The sequence below is a fragment of the Panicum virgatum genome, chromosome 2N, assembly GCF_016808335.1.
Source record: "Panicum virgatum strain AP13 chromosome 2N, P.virgatum_v5, whole genome shotgun sequence".
Classification (NCBI taxonomy): domain Eukaryota; kingdom Viridiplantae; phylum Streptophyta; class Magnoliopsida; order Poales; family Poaceae; genus Panicum; species Panicum virgatum.
In genome coordinates this window covers 11,387,235-11,404,156 of record NC_053146.1, presented here as the reverse complement: position 1 = coordinate 11,404,156, position 16,922 = coordinate 11,387,235, and the positions used below count along the sequence as shown (strand labels likewise).

Below are 16,922 nucleotides of genomic sequence, written 5' to 3'. Positions count from 1 at the left end.
GCACGCACACGGAGACAGGGGCAACTGAGTGAATGTAAGGAACATGCCCCATTTGGTCATTGTTTATCATTTTAGTAATTGAGTGATACCACAATTAATGGGACTAATGAGTTTGTCAAGTGAATATTTCTAGATCCCAGGGATGAAATAAAAGGCCAAGCAAAACAAAACACGAAGAAAGAACTCAAAAAAATATCGAATTGGACGAGTTCTACACAAAACAATTGCACCGATCTAACCGGTGACTAAGCACCGGTCTAACCGGTAGGCTCCAGATACAACGGTGCCCTATCACCGGTGCAATGCCCAGCCAAGTGAAGAAGTCTAAGCAGCACCGGTTGAACCGGTGGTGTCAAGTTGAGGCATCGGTGTAAGCACCATACTATCCTTCAAAGACGATGTCAAGCAAGGAAGAGCAGTTTCTTCAGCACCGGATGAACCGATGGGACACCGGAGCAAGACAGATCCCTTCAGGACCGGTTGAATCAGTGCACCACTGGTACAACTCACCGGCCTAACCGGTGACAGCCAAGTCAGCTGTCAGGGAAGCCAACGGCTAGTGCCAAGACGTGAGTGACCGGTTACACTGGTGCTCTATCACCGGTCTAACTGGTGCCCTACGCAGAAAAAGCCCAACGGCTAGTAACGGCTCTATGGACTTGGTGGGCTATATATATGCCATCCCCCGGGTATTTGAAGATTGCTGGAGTTCAGGAACATCACAGCCACATCCAAAAACATCTCCAAGTCATCCAAGAGCTTAGTGATTATATATTTAGTCCTTAGCACACATTTGAAAGTGTTGTGAAAGGTTAGCTCTTTAGAGAGTGAGAGAGCAAGGCTTTGTACCCTTGTACTGTGGTTCTTTAGTGAACCAAAAGAAGAACTCGGTGCGCCAACCCCTTGGAGCCGTGTTGGCTCATTGGCAACATCAACGACCCTCCGACTTGGTGTGAAGCGGCGTCGACATCTTTGTGCGGGGGGCGTGGAGACCTCCACCTTCTTGGTGAAGCTCCTTAGTGAAAAATGGGATCAAGGTGACCGTGATTGTGTTCACGGAAGAGACTTGATTACCGTGAAGCGATACTCTTAATGAGTGCTTCGACAACGTGGATGTAGGTGTGCCTTTGTGGCTAACCGAACCACGGGATAAACACCCACGTCGAGAGTTTACTTCCTCCTATCCCGCTCTTTACGTTTCCACATTTTATACTAGCTTCTTTGTGTGCCTTTACTTTCGTAGAGTAGTATCTTGATAGGAAAGACTATAGGTTGCTAAACTCTTTTGGGATATGGGTTTCACACTAGCAAAATCATAGTTGCATATATAGATAGCATGTTTTAGTTTAATATTGTGCAAATTGTTTGGAACCATAGGTTAAGATTTTAAGTGGCCTAATTCACCTCCTCCCCCTCTTAGGTTAGAGCATCCGATCCGAGCTTTCATTGAACCACAGAAGTTAAAACATCAGGATGATGTACGTCTTTCCACAATCAACGGTGGTCCATATATAATCCACGTGCTTTATAATTTTTTTTTAGAATCACACAGTACAACGAAGACGTCCACAACACGCACGCACACTCACTCCCTATGAACACACGTACGCAAACTCTACCCCTATGAGCACCTCCAAAGGACTGAGCACCGGCAGATCTGGAGATTCCCAAGGTCACCACTGGCGTCTCGTTGTCGACGGAAACATCGCTTACCATTTAAAGCATAACACTGGTAAATTCTAGAAAAATTCCAGAAAAAAATGTGAGTGCCAGAATTTAAACCCTGGTGGGTAGCGTCCCACTGGACCGTCCTACTATTGTACTACAAGCCAATTTGCACGCGCTTCATAAATGGAACGAAACGAGACGCCGATTCGGGCTCATTCAATTCGCGTGCCTTTCATTCGCTCATGGCGTGGGACGACAAGGCTCGATCATACAGCCTTTCCTTCGTCAACATCAGGTGCGGTGGACGCTAGCTACTTGTTACGGAAAGATCGTCAACACGCAGCCACAGGATCCACACGTACATGCTGCCGCCGTACGTCGGGCATCGGCAACAGTGAAGTCGCCGGCTGGCTAGCCTTCTTTGGGGTTCTCGGCCGTGTGCCGCGCGCCACCGTGGGCGTGTTCTCCTCCCATGTTGCATAGCTTCTCTCTGCCCGTGCCGCACTCGATTTTCTCTGGTCTTGCTCGCCGCGTTTGCTATGCATGTGTGGATATATCCTCTAGCTAGAGAAATGCAATGCATGTGCGTACTAGACCCGCAGCACGACGGCGCCGTTGGCGTCGGTGACGGTGAAGTCGCCGTCGGAGAGGCTGATGGCCTTCTTGGTCACCGTCAGCGGCACCACGTACGGCGCGCAGAACTGCGGGGACACCACCGCCACCGCCGCGGCCGCCGGCGCCGGAGGAGGGGCTCCGTAGCCGTAGGGCGCCGCCATCGGATCAAGGTCGCCGCTCCTCTCCAGCGGCGGTGGCTTAGCTTGCTCGGTGGATTCGATGATTCGATCGGCACCGGTGATGAGCAGCTAGCTTGCGCGTGCCGTCGTACTCTAGTTGACTTGTCGGAGTCCAACGCGCCCGCGGTTTATCTTTGCCCACGCCGCCGACAAAAGGTGGTGGAGATAGCAAAGGAACCGCGGCGTCTGTGGGCCCACCGAACTGATGCCAGAATGTCAGATATTTTTGGATTTAGCATTATAATTTAATTTGTATTAAAATGGCAAATCTTTGTTTTCTAAACAGTAAAAGAAGAATTTTGTATGAAAACGGTAAAACGTTGTTTTTTTTATTTGATTAAAATGGTAAGAGGATTTTGAAGGAAAACAAGGACATTGCATGACATCATCCCACGATGAGCACACACCCATTGTTAACATAACACAGTTGAACAACTCATTTCAGTGACACAATCATACATGCAACAATGAACCACATAACACTACTGGTAATAACAAGGAACGTTGTGGCAATATCATCAAGGCCATTGCTTGCTTGATCGAACTCGATGGAAGCTTGTGATGGGTGTGCATGGTCGACCGTTAGTCGAATCGCTCCCTATGAATCTCATCTAGGATCACAACAAGAGCCGCGATGAACACGTAGTCAACATGAGGGAACACGGTGACAATGAAGGTGTCCTTCCCGAGCAGCACGTTTGAGGCCGTGTACTTGCGGTTGATCTGCAGCACCGAATAAAATCACTGATAAATATTTATAAATTTCCATCAAGTATAGAGAAGATTAGAAGTCAACAGAGCAAAAGTTTGCACAGACTTGAGCGATCATGGCGTCGGAGTTGCCGAGGTAGAAGCCGCATGATCTCTCGAAGTAGCTACCCTTGATCTTGAAGTCGCAGGCTTGCTGCGCGGTGTTCCCGGCCAGGAAGACATCCACATCGGTCTTCAGCTGGAACACTGAAGCTTTCTTCACAGTGAAGAGCAGATCGCTTGTGTTCGTGCTGTCCCCCCTGAACACTTCCCATCTGTTGACTGTTGTGCATGCTAAATACCTGATAAAAGTGCACCGTTACTTTTTTTTTCGAGAATGGGGGGGGGGGGGGCGAGTTGCCCCACCTTTTCATTGATCGAAGAAACTTGGCACAGGGCCAAAGCAGAGGTTTAAGGGGGGAGCACATGTTTGTCCAGACTGGACAAGCTGCTCCAAAAAAGGAAAAGAATGGCGAGCCATTAGGGCACTCAAAACATGAGAGCGCCAGGTACATAGGTGTAGTTTAAGAGTAGGATCACGGAAGCGGTGCGACCATGTGTCAATGTCAGTCGCAATAAGCCGGAGATTCGCCGCCGTAGAGGTTTGCAGGGACCTGAAAACTACATCATTGCGGCGGTTCCAGATACGCCACAGGATAATAAGAAGTACATCATCCCAAACGCCAGCCGCAAGGTGCTGGGGGTAATGGCACATCCAAGGGGAGGCAGTCGTAGCCAGGGATTTTTTTACCGACCGTTGAGTACGAACCGCCGGCGCCCGGTTCCGGCTAACCGGTCCGGTTTGACCGGTTAGCCAGTAAAAATCGGTTAAACTCATATTTGAATTCAAAACCCGCAGTTATACCGGTTTCGAACGGCTAACCGGCCGGTTAGACCGGTTTACCGGTCCGGTTTGACCGGTTACCGGTCGGTTTGAGTGGTAACCGGTCAGTTTGAGCGGTAACTGACCAAATTCAATTTTTTTTAGTTTAAATTCAAATGCCCGCAAAGTATACTAAATGAATGTTTGTATAATATGTTTTAGCCTAAATGAACCCTCCAACCCTTTTTTGTACTACTTTTACATTGTATTTGTATACTTTTGTATGCACGTTTTTTTTTTAACTTCAAATGCTCGCAAAGTATACTAAATGAACGAATATTTGAAAAAATTTGACACCATTAGATTCGTCGCAACTTGAAGTATTTTTAAGAATTTTTTGGGATTTTTCCATTTTTTGGAATTCAAATTTAAAATTTGAATTTGGCCCGGTTTCTAACCGCCCGGATCCGGAACCGGGCCGGGCCGGTTAGACCGGTAACCGCGGTAACCGGTCCGGTTCCGAGCGGTTTTTTTAACCCTGGTCGTAGCACCCGTCATCCCTATGGAGAGCACCAACCAAATGTCTAGGGCACTGCCGCACTTCTAGAAGAGATGTTCTGCAGATTCAGTCGGGGTCGAGCAGGAAGGGCAGGATGCGTCTTTGTCATGCAGAATGTGCTTGTAGAGGAGGTTGGCTCGAGTCGGCAGCCGGTCGTTGCAGAACAGCCAAGCGAAGAACTTCACCTTGGATGGAATCTTTGTCGCCCAAATACGCTCACCATTGGCATCGAGTTCTCTAGCTGCAGCCAGGTACCTGTAAGCAGAAGAAGAAAAGGTCGCGTCTTCGCGATCCCAGGTCATGACATGTGCATCCGTTTCAGCAGTGAGAGTTAGGCCAGCAATGAGCCCCCTCAGGGAGGCGAGTTCAAGGCTAGCCACAGTACTGAGCCGTGGTCGAAGCTTGAGGTTCAGGGATGGTTGAAGAGCAGAAGCCACAGAGTAAAAAGGACGGACCACATGGGAGAAGAGAGCAGGGAAATGGAGGAAGAGTGGACCATCAGGGAGCCAATTGTCAAACCAGAAAGAGGTGGAGGTGCCGTTACCCACGAGAACACGGGTAAACGCACGGTATCGCTGGAGCTCGGCAACCACGAGGTGTCGGAGGAAGGAGTCATCTGGGAGACCATCCCCAAGGTCACAGTTGATGTCACGAAGAATCCAGTCGCGCCACGGTAAAGGATCTGAGAGGTGGAGCTTGTGGACAAATTTGAGAAGCAAACAATGATTTTGGGTAGCTAATTCTTTAATTCCGAGCCCACCTTCAATCTTAGGCAGGCAAACTTTGTCCCAAGCGATAAGGCAACGAGCACCCGAGCAGGTTTCCTCGCTGGTCCAGAGGAAGGCGCGGCGACGGCGGTCAATGGCATCAATGATGCCTTTTGGGAGTAGCAGGGAGGACATCCAGTAGATAGGGAGGCTGCTAAGGACATCATTGATGAGCACGAGTCGGCCACCAGTGGGAAGCAATTTTCTTTTCCATCCTGCGAGGTACTTGTCGCATTTCGCAATAAGCGGATGGAAATCAGCATTGCGCAGTTTGGTAGGTGAGAGGGGGAGCCCAAGATAGGGCTGAGGGAAGGAGGATATTGGGCAGCCTAGGATGTCAGCAACGGCAGTGAAGTCGCTCTCGTCCATGTGCATGGGAATGAAAGTGGACTTGTGGTAATTAATGTGCCGCCCAGTGGCAGCGGCAAAGTCATCAAGGACACCCTTGAGGATAGAAGCAGCAGGAGGACTACCACGGAGAAGAATCAGTGTATCGTCTGCGTACTGAAGGACAGGACAGGGAAGGGAGGGAACGAGCGGATGATTTAGCACGGCTGATTTGGCAGCAATGAGTTTTTTTTTAAAACATCAGCTACTATGATGAAGAGGTATGGTGAGAGTGGGTCGCCTTGACGGAGGCCACGTTTGCACTTGAACCAACGGCCAGGGATATTGTTCAAAAGAATTGAGGTGCGACCAGTGGAGAGGAGTGAGTTGATCCAAAGATGCCAACGATCGTCAAAGCCGCGGATTTGAAGGATTTTGTCGAGGCTCTCCCAACAAATTGAGTCGAAAGCTTTTTGGAAATCGAGTTTGAGAACAATGGTGGGGGATTTGCGATGGTGGCAACAGCTAAGAAGCTCGGCGGCATACACAAAGTTTTCGAAGATGCAACGCCCTTTGATAAAACCTGTCTGATTAGGGCCGACGAGGAGGGGGACAAAAGGTTGCAGTCTGTTAGTGAGAACTTTTGCAAAGGATTTCACAAGAGTGGTTTGGAGTGAGATTGGACGGAAGTTTGCAGCTGAGCGGGCCCCATCTTTTTTGGGGAGGAGGATGTTTGATGATTATTTATGCTAAAAATATAATAATAATAATGTGTGACAAAGTATGTACACACATTATGTATTTGATGAGTTATTTTGAAAGCCCACATACATGTTAGCAAGGTTGAGCATATGACATATGGGCCCGGTGGTTGTAACGGCCCAGGGTTTTAAATAGCCAATTTAGGGTAATTAGAATCAAATTATGCATCATGTGCTTGAATTGCTTGAAAAAGGATCTTTTTGTAAATATAAAGGTTATATGTGTAATTATGATTTTATGCAAGGTCCTTTCTTTAGTTATGTTGAATAGGTTGCGTAATTTTAACTTTTGTGGAGGGTGTTTTTGCAAAATTCAGTGCATTTATTGCATGGCAGCAAACTTTGCTTTTAAATCTAAATTTGAAGTGAAATTGCTTTGAAAAAGACAAAATTCCTGGAATTCAAAATCCCTCTTATGTTTTAAAAATTAGCTCTTGAATCTTTGATCAAATAAATTTTTGCACAACATCAAAGTTGTAGATCTTGAAAAATTGAACAACTTTCATGTTGGGCACTTTTTCATTTGAGCTCTATTTTAAAAGTTATCGCTAGTTTACAGAATGGTCCCTGGAGTTTTTGGAAATTTCGTTTGGGTCCTTTTCCCCTTCCTCCAGCTCCTCTGCTCTCTCCCGCCGCCGACCGACGGCGCCACGCCGCGCGCCGCCGCTCTGGGCCGGCCGTAGGCCAACTCCATCTTCGCCTTCGCTTCACGTGGCACTTCCACATGCTTCTGGACCCATCCCCCTCGTGCTGGTACCTCCTCCACTTGCCACGCGCCCGCGCCGAGCTTCGCGCGGCTGCCACGGTGCCACCTCGCCGCCGCCAGTGCCGTGCGCCGCCCGCCCGCCGTGGAGGGCCGCCCCCACGCCACCTCCTGCTTGCCTGGTAGCTTCTACGCGTCGCGCTGCACCTTCACCGCCCTCCTTTGCCTTGAGCTGGAGCCTCCATCTCGCGCCACGCGCCCAGTGAGGCCACCGCCGGCCGCCACCGCAATCCGCCGTGGCTAGCCCGACGCAGTGCTCCAACCCCTCTCCTCTCGTGCGCATCAAAACCAGGAGGACCCCCTCCTTCTTTTCCCTTCGCGCTTTTGCCAGTTCCTCCACCCCACGCCCCGGAACGCCGCCGCCGTTCCACCGAACGCCGGCGAGCCTCAAGCCCGCCGTCGAGCCGCGCCTCCACAGCCGCTCCGCCCAAATCGACCCCACATCTAGCTTCGCCTCGACCCCGCGAAGCTCACCCACCCCTCCTCCTCGCCCAGTCCTCACCGGAGCGCCGCCTCCGCCGTCCTCCTCCGCCGCCGGAGCAACTGCTCCGCGGGGAACATCCAATCCGACCACCCCGAGCCCCAAGAAGACCACCATTGGGTTCGCCTTGGCCTGCTCTCCATTTCCCCCAACCCCACCCTCGCCGCCGGTGACTCCTCTCGCCGGTTTTGGCCGGTCAACCACCGCCCCTCTGCTCTGACCCGGCCGAGGACCTCGGGTGAGAAGAATCAAAAACTCAGGGGGTTATGTGAATAGGGTGTGACTCATTTGAATAGTGCCACTAAGGACTCCTTTGTAATATTTGCAGTAAACTTTGAAATTCCATAGAAAATCGTAGGAAATTCAGAAAAATGTAAAATTGGATGTTTTGGAATCCTTGAGAGTATATCTTTGCAGTAGAATCATAATACGTTAGGCTGTTGTTGAAAGTTTTTGCTGTACAAGTTGTTTTGTGTCACTAGCTTCATAAAGACTAGTTATTTAATCTTTTTCTTATCTGATGATTAAAAGCTTGTCTTGCAGTGAAACTTTTATGGTAGTTTACTCATGTAACACTTGTTTTTCTATAAAAATTTTATGATCAAGTTCTTTGGTGTAGCTATTTATTTGATTAAATCCTTGTTTAGTAGGCTTTAATTATGGTAAATAGTTTCTGTTCATAATAAATCATGAAAATATTTCTGCATGTTCTTCTTGATTATCTTATCTTGTCCAGGAAGTTTGAGCCTCAGTTCATGGCTAGAACAGGAGCTAAAAATGAATATTGATAATCTGTTGTTCTGTTTTGTTTATTTTCTCATAATTAATTCTCTGTAGATAAAATCATGAAAATTTCACAGTAGCTAGTCCTTTTCTGTGTCAACCTCCTGTTAAATTTTGAGCTTCTACTTTTCTCTAGTTTGACCTGTATAATTCAAGCTTGATCTAGGTGTTATTTGAATGAAAGAATTGTTGTGATTAATTGGCTACATGTCTTGGCATGATTTTTGCAGGGTAGCTTAGTCTGTTAATTTTATGTTTAGGGTAATTGTTGCTAAATTTATTGCTATTTTTGATCTGAGTTGTTTATTTAATTAGCAAACCTTGAGTTAAATGCTATAGGAATCAACCACCACTCATTTTATGAAGTTAGTATAACTTGCTTGTGCTGTTGATCATGATGCCTTGTGTAGTTAAATTTGTTATTTAACTACTCTATAAACGATTGCCCATGTATGTTTATAATGTTGTTCTTGCATTACATATAGACACGACTGCCTTATCGGACGGAACGTACGAGCTGATCCCGGAATCTGTCGGAGGTGATCTCGAAGCTCAAGCGAACACTGCTGAACTAACTGAAGCCCCGAACCAAAGTTCGGAAGAGCCTAGAGCTGAAATAGTTAGCAACTACCGAGAAGGCAAGCCCCGGACATAACCTATATTTCAAATTATTATCATTTACTGTTATTATTTACTTGTGCATTTACAGTTCTTAGGATTTGAATTGAAACCCTAGATGCATGATCCTAGGAACCTATGTACTGAACACTAGACTCGAGATCGACTACTTGCTAAGCTTATAGGACCGGTAAAAGTCGAGTGATTGCCTGTCACTCGCGAGCTTTATAGGAATTGTTTGTTTACTTCTGTTATCAATATAAGGACGACGGACGGGGTTGTGATCGATATCATGACTTTATGTGAGACCCCGTCTGTGTTGATGAACTTGCTAAGGTCGCGGGGTGTGGTAGCGGTGGTTAAGTTTTTGAAAGTACTAGCCACATGCCGTAAATATGGTACGCGGCAAGCCTAGTAGCCGATTGGACCGGGGAGTGGATATACCTTTCACTCTCTCTTTAGAGATAGGTTTTTAAATGTTATTGTTGATCAACACTACTGACTTCAAGGGACAAGGGTGGACCGGGCACGGGTGGACCTTGGAGCCCTGTAGTCGGGGAGAGTGACCCTATCCACAAGCCGGAAAGAAAGGTCAACGGTTGCTTAGAAGTGACTCGACGGTGCTTCAAGCGTGTGTGCTAGGTTATCCTTGTAAGGTTGAATTTCGATTCAGAATCGTCCGCCTCGCACGATGAAATGAGACTGCTTGATCCCTTTGCCACACAGAGTAATAAGAGCAACAATATTATTTATTAATCTTGATGTTTGCTTAGTTTTCTACCATGTTTGGATAGTAGTTGCTTACATAGAATGGTTAATCTACTAGAATCTTGAAGGCTAAAACTTGAAAGTAAGGATCTACTCTTTATTGCTTTTCAGCAAAAAGGAAAACCAGAGCCTCACAATCCTTGCATAGTCTAGCTATAGTGGGCTACTTATACCCGTTGACGGTTAAGTCTTGCTGAGTATTAGAATACTCAGCCTTGCTGTTGATACTCTTTTTCAGGTATGAGTCTTGAGGACCAGGTCGCTAGTTTGACCTATCCCTGCTCTTTGCCTCCTGGCTGGTCTGTAGAGTGGGATTCGTCTTCGGCCGGCAATGACCATGACGAGTGATACCTTGCTTGGGCTAGCTTGGTATACTTTTGCGACGTGTTGTAGCCATCGTTGTCTCTTTCCGCTACTTTCAAACTCTGAAGTTAAAGTTATGGTTTGTATAACTGCTTTTTTAAAGTTTGTACTTGTAATAATATTTTAGAACTGGTTTGTAATCATTTTATGCCTGTGTTGCAAAACTTGTGGTTGTAATATCTCTGGACTCGCCTTCGTGCGGGGTATGCTTGTTCGATCCGAGAACCGGTGGTTGTATCGGGACGTTACCCGACAGACCAAGAATTGTTCCGTTTGAAGTGCGTTTGAGCTAGTGTTGTCTTTATGGTGATGCCCTGCGCACTTGAGCCGGGATAATTCAGGTGGTTCTGCCACAGTGGTTAAGGCCTTGGCTGAGCTCTTGCGAGAACACCAAGATTTGAATTATTTAGTCTTCAGTTGTTAGAGATATGGCTTCTAGAAGGAGAGACTAAAAAACAGATCAAAACAATATGAGAGCTGGTTCATCCGCTGGCCCACTTGTCATTGATCATTTAAATTCCCACGAGGTGTGTACGTTCAATTAGTTTAGATACAGGAGATAGAGTCATGCGCTGTTTGGGGATATATTTGAGTTGTTTTTATCGTATCTCCATTAGAGATAAAGATACGCACGCTGGAGATAGAATCCAATTAGTGTAAACAAGCTCCTACACGGGCTGCAGCTCTATCTCAACAAATACGTGCAGAGTCCGGCTGATTTAGTAATCAAGCTGGCCCACCTGTCATTGCGTATAGGAGTCAAATCAAGTGTGTATCATACGGCGGCTGGTCAGTTTGATTTACTTAGATACTTTGAGATAAAGATATGCTTGTGCTTGCCGTTAGTAGAGATAAAAGCCTTGGAGATAAAGATGAGCACGTAACAGATAGAGGCTAGTTCTCTTTAAACGTTTGCTTGCCGGGGGTCAAAGTCCCGGCCTCTCTGTCCATGGGCTTGCTTATTATTACCTTCTCCCGCATGGAGGCTAACTCTATCCATGGGCTTGCTTATTATTACCTTCTCCCGCATGGAGACGAGGGGCTGGCCGGCGGCGTCGCGGAGGACGCGGCGGTCGTGGATGCTGAAGACGGCGCCCTTGACCCGGAGCATCTCGGCGCCGTTGGCGTCGGTGACGACGAAGTCGCCGCCGGAGAGGCTGATGGCTTTCTTGACCACCGTCAGCGGCACCGCGTGCGGCGCGCAGAACTGCGGGGACACCGCCGCCGCCGCCGCGCCGGCGCCGGCGCCTCGGGCGGAGCTCCGTCGTAGGGCGCCGCCATTGGGATCGATCGCCGCTAGCTCGACCGAATCCTCGATCGCCTTGGTGCCGCCTGTGCAGCAGCCCTCGCTTGGTATCTGGGGCGGTTCGATCGGCTGGGCTGCACACGCTATCGCTGTCCTTGCAGTAGCAGCAGAGATGGCAACTTGAGCTGGCCGTTGTGGATGGGGTCTGGACGATCTCAATGGCCATTGGTTTGGTTTACTCCACTCTATTAACACTTTGACGGTTAATTACGGTATCAAATAAAATCAGTTTATAAAACTAATTTCAGAACCCCCATGCTATGAACCTTGAAGATTGTAATGAGGTATTTGACCACGTGATTTGAGGATAGTTACTGTAACATCACTGTAGCTAACCATCGATTAATTACTGTCATTAGATTTGTCGCGAAAAGTTATATCCATTCCTGAAGAAGTTTTACAAATAGACTTCATTTGGTCCTTCATGTGGAGGCTAGGCTAGAATATCCATTCTAGAATGCTAGAACGGGAACCAAACGGTGCTAATTTATAGACAAGATAAAGAACTACACGCTAGAGCACGCGGTACGGAACTTTCGTGTCGCCTGCGGTATAAAAAGGTACCATGTTCTGCTGCTGGACCAACCAAACAGCAGGTTAACTGTTAATCAAATCCATGTTTCTAATAATTAATGATAGTGTGTTTCCATGCAAATTCTTGTGATTAGTTTATAACCGTGAGACGACTTGCCTGCTGACAGCATGGGCAGCAGCATCACAGTAATGAATATGGTTACATTTAGACCATTTCAAGTGATTTTAGTGATCGATTGACAACATAATCATGAAACTAATAAGTTTGTCAAATAAATCATATTAGGTCCTAAGAATGAATACAAAGCCCTAGCAAAACAAAGATCAAAGAAAGAACTCAAAGGAATGATGAATTGGTTGAGTTTCACATTAAATAGTAGCACCGGTTAAATTGATGCATTAAATTAGTGCCCAAAACTTAATCTAATGATATGGACTTCTGCATATTCTTGTAGAGAATTTTATAAGATTTTCATAGAGTCCAAGATCATCAAAATCGGAGTTCGGAACAAAAAGTTATGATCAAAACATGAATAAACTGATTTCTGTGAGGCACCGAAAATTCCGATGACCTAGCACCGGACCTTCCGATGGTAATCGGATCTTCGGATGCTCAAAACATGATCTAATAAGATGGACTCCTGGATATTTTTGTAGAGAATTTCATAAACTTTCCACAAAGTACAAGATCATCGAAAATCGGAGTTCGGAGTTGAGAGTTATGATCAAAATACGAAACACCATGAAGCTGATTTCTGTAAGAGATTGGAAGTTCCAATGCCGATAGAAAAGGCATTGAACCAATGCACCAGAGTATTGTCCAGAGAGCATGTTTTTTTTGCTCCAGAGAGTTTCTTTAGCACCGGAAAGTCCGATGCCACCACCGAAACTTCCGATGGTACCATAATTTAGTTCCAGAACTTGTCAGAAAGGACCAACGTCTAGTTCAAACTATTAGTGACCGGAAGTTCCGATGACCCCACCAATGGAACATCCGATGGCTACACAGAAAAGGGGATAACGGTTACAAACAGTTAGTTCGACTTGGTGGGCTATTTAAGCGCCTCACCCCGATCATTTTGGAGTTGCTGGAGTTCAGAGAAGTCCCACACACATCCAAGAACACCTCCAAGCCAATCCAAGTGCTTAGTGAGCTTTGTAAGTGTTAGTACTAGATTAGCTCTTAAGTGGGTGCGTGAGCAAGGTGTTGTGCCTTGTGCTGTGGTTCTAAAGTGAACCAACACTTGTACTTGGTGTGCCGGCCCCTTGGAGCTTTGGTGGCTCGTCGGCAATGTTTTCGACCCTCCGGCTTGGTGTGGAGCGGCAACGACATCTTTGTGCGGGGGATTCGGAGACCCCCATCCTTCGTGGAGAAGCTCCTTAGTGGAACCCGGGGCCAAGGTGATCGTGATGACTTGCAAGCTTTGGTGGCGACGCAAGAAGAGACCCGGGAGAGACTTGGTGGCCGAGAAGCGATACTCTTCGTGAGTGCTTCAACAACGTGGAGTAGAAGTGGTTTAGTGCCTAACCGAACCACAGAATAAATCTCACATCAAGAGTTTGCATTCTCTCATCCCTAATTAAGCTTTTGCATTTTATAATTGCAACTTGTTTGTCTTATTTTTTTTAGAGTAGTATCTTGATATAATTGGATATAGGTTGCATAACTCTTTTGGGATGAGGGTTTTCACACTAGTTGCACATCTAGATAGTATGTTTTAGTTTAATTTATGTGCAAATTAGTTGGAGTATGAGATTAAGATTTTTAGTTAGCCTAATTTACCCCTCCTCCTTTTAGGCTACGAGCATCGGATTTCTTTCCATCACTAGTTCAGTACTGTGCGTGTTGGTGTTGGGAGGTATGATTCCTTTCAATCACTAGTTCAGTACTGTGCGTGTTGGTGTTGGGGAGGTGGTGCCTGTTGGCGGTGTAGCTAATGCTAATATTAGTATCAGGTAACGGTATATTTGGGATGGACTTTCTAGTAGTGGGTTCCTATAGGAAAAAACGCGTACCGGATGTAGAATGTATTAGCAGAACCTCGTTGAGGAATCTTAAGGAATATCGTGTATCACTGCTACTATTCTCTTGCGTAGTAATTGTGGTCAGGGTGTCTAGCTATTAGTATGATTTTTGTGTGTTTTCGGATTACCAATCTGAACCTATGGTACTCTTGCTGTAATTTCTACGTAAAGCTCCTTTACCGGCTCGGTGGACTTACGTACGGTAGTGGATTAGGTATAGTTCGATTCTTAATCATACCCTCACGCGTAAACACGTGTGATTAACAATGTTTTAAATAGCGGGCTAAGCCTCTTAGCTGTTGGTCTCTGAAAAAGCTAAGAGCAGCTATAGCCCGGCTATAGCCGCAGCTAAGCCATTTAGCGGAACCGTAAAAACATTCAAGGACTTGATCACATGACATAACAATTGACATGTCATCAACTCATATCAGTCATCAGTTCATCACACCTACATCTGACCATCATATGAGTACATCACAAATTCATAATTCACAAGGGCGATACACTACAAAATAACTGATCATCAGACCGCCACCACCAATAAGGCAACAACACAGTTCACAGGAATACATCCCAGCCATTACTAGAAAATGGCTCTAGTCCAAGACACTTAACAACATGAAGTTTATCAGGAGTTCAGGACACTAGACACAGGGTGATAGAGGCAATAATGCACTCTACTACTGTTTGGAATTTGAGGAGCCCGCGCTTGATTTTGGGCTCGCGGGCTGATTTAGCTGCCGCTAAAAGCAATCCCATTTAGTGGATATAGCCGGCTAATCGCGGCTATTAGCCGTCAAGCTAACAATGTGGCTAAAAATGTGATCTCCTAGCGGCAACGCTGCCCAGCAGCAGCTATATCCGGCTATATCTTCAGCTATAGCCGGCTATTTAAATCATTGGTGATTAACTTTTATTTTTTTATGTATATGAATAGAATTAATGGAAGTTATCAAACATCTATCAACTTTGACACGTAACAATGAGTACAAGTACATTTCGATAAGATCTGCCCGGGCAGCAACCAAAATTGCGTACAATCGACTACTATATATTGTTGTTGCAATAATGGGGATACCGCTATGTTCCCCTGACTGCTCCATCATTCCGTCTTTGACCAACTCTACTATTAGACCAGCATGGTTGTTTCCTTTTCAGATTTTATAGTTTAGCTTATGGTTGAAAGAAAATATGATAAAAGATCGTCGTGACATGATGCCTACATAATTTGAAATAAGCTATCTTGGGTCCAACTTGTTAGATTATTTTATGATCCATATGATGTGTTTTTACCATGTTAATTAGTTCTCGAACCATAGGTATGATTGTATAATCTATGAGGCGTACAAACAATTTTTTAGTATAGTATATATATCATTTTAAATTTTGATTTCTTTATTTCACGGTGATGACCGTTTTTATGTGGAAACCTATTCTCAGTCGTTTACCGCAACTTGTAATTAGGACGGACGGCCAAGAAAAAGCAGCCGATTTTTCTGCATGCGTCCACGTGGTGAAATGAATAAGATCAGCTTTTTCATCAGCAATTGATTTACGTGCGAATTCACAAAGATTAGCACTTGAAGTTTCAACACGGGATGAGAGCAAGAAAGCTCCTGGCCAAAAAAAAAAAGAAAAAAAAAAGAAAGGAATGCAAGCAGGCAAGCACTCATTTTGTGCCACGCACGCTACTTGGGCCGGCATGCGTTGCTGCGTTTTCCCGTTTGGGCCGTCGTAAGTAAACGCACAAATGGAGGGCCCGGCCCGCCCGCGCAAGTAAATTGAGGTTGGGTTGTACTATTGAAACGTGGAAAAAAGTCCATTTTACAACATTCAACTGTTGCGCTCGTTCGATTTTCAACCTCGATATACAAAACCAGGAATCCTGCAACCTCAAAGTATCAAAATCGTTTGTTTTTCACCCTTCTCTGGTTTCCAGGGCGGTTTGCGCTGACGTCAAAGCAGTTTTTCTTTTTTTTTCTCTCTCTCTCTACAAATTTAATAGCAAGGGAAAAATAGTTAAATGGGTCTAAAAATTTTGAATTTTTTTAGAGAGGTAGATTAGGTGATAGGGAATCTATTTTAACTATTGTTTTAGTTGGAACTCAAAAAATTTTGAAATATAAATATTTGAATATGGGTAAAATTTAAAATTTATTGAATTTTTAGGGCATCAATATGTGCTCCAAAATTTATCAAATTTTAAACCTAAGGTTCATATTAAATTTAGTTTACCATGTTAATTTATTGACTGATCGAGCTCGTCAGGATGCCATATTAAGTGATGTGCCCCCGGATTGCCATGCCACTGTTGGTGCGTGCCCGCTCCAACAACCGATGGTCCTTGTCTCGCCACGGATCACTTCTTCGCCATCCACGAGTCCCGACGTGGATGATTACTTTAACACAGCTTTTACGAGAATTTTTGTCATTCGAATATATCCCGTTCCCGGGGAGATATTTTTTATTAGAGGATCCAAGTCCTAGGATGATGTCTATGGCATTAAATATACTGTCACATAGGACTTTTTGCTCATGTGGCACCATAATAAATTAGAGAGAGTGGAAAGAGAAAGAAATTGGGTCTCATGCAAAACACAGTGTCCACACGCAAACCTAGTGTTAATACGCAAACCAATACGCTAGACACCACATGTTGTGCATTTGGAGTGAGGTAGTGTCTTCATAATAAATAGAGAATAAATATGATAGGTGGAGAAAAAAAAGAGTTTAATAGAATTCCACACTAAGAAATTATGGGTTATAGAGTGTAGTTTCTAAAGGTGATAACTTGACGATATGACAGCATAGATACTACTCATGGATACTATG

At 45.5% G+C, this 16,922-nt stretch overlaps 1 pseudogene; it reads right to left on the bottom strand.

The window, feature by feature from the left end:
- Window positions 1-2,927: 2,927 nt before the first annotated feature.
- LOC120658716 lies at window positions 2,928-11,506 on the bottom strand (annotated as a pseudogene).
- Between the last annotated feature and the right edge of the window lie 5,416 nt (window positions 11,507-16,922).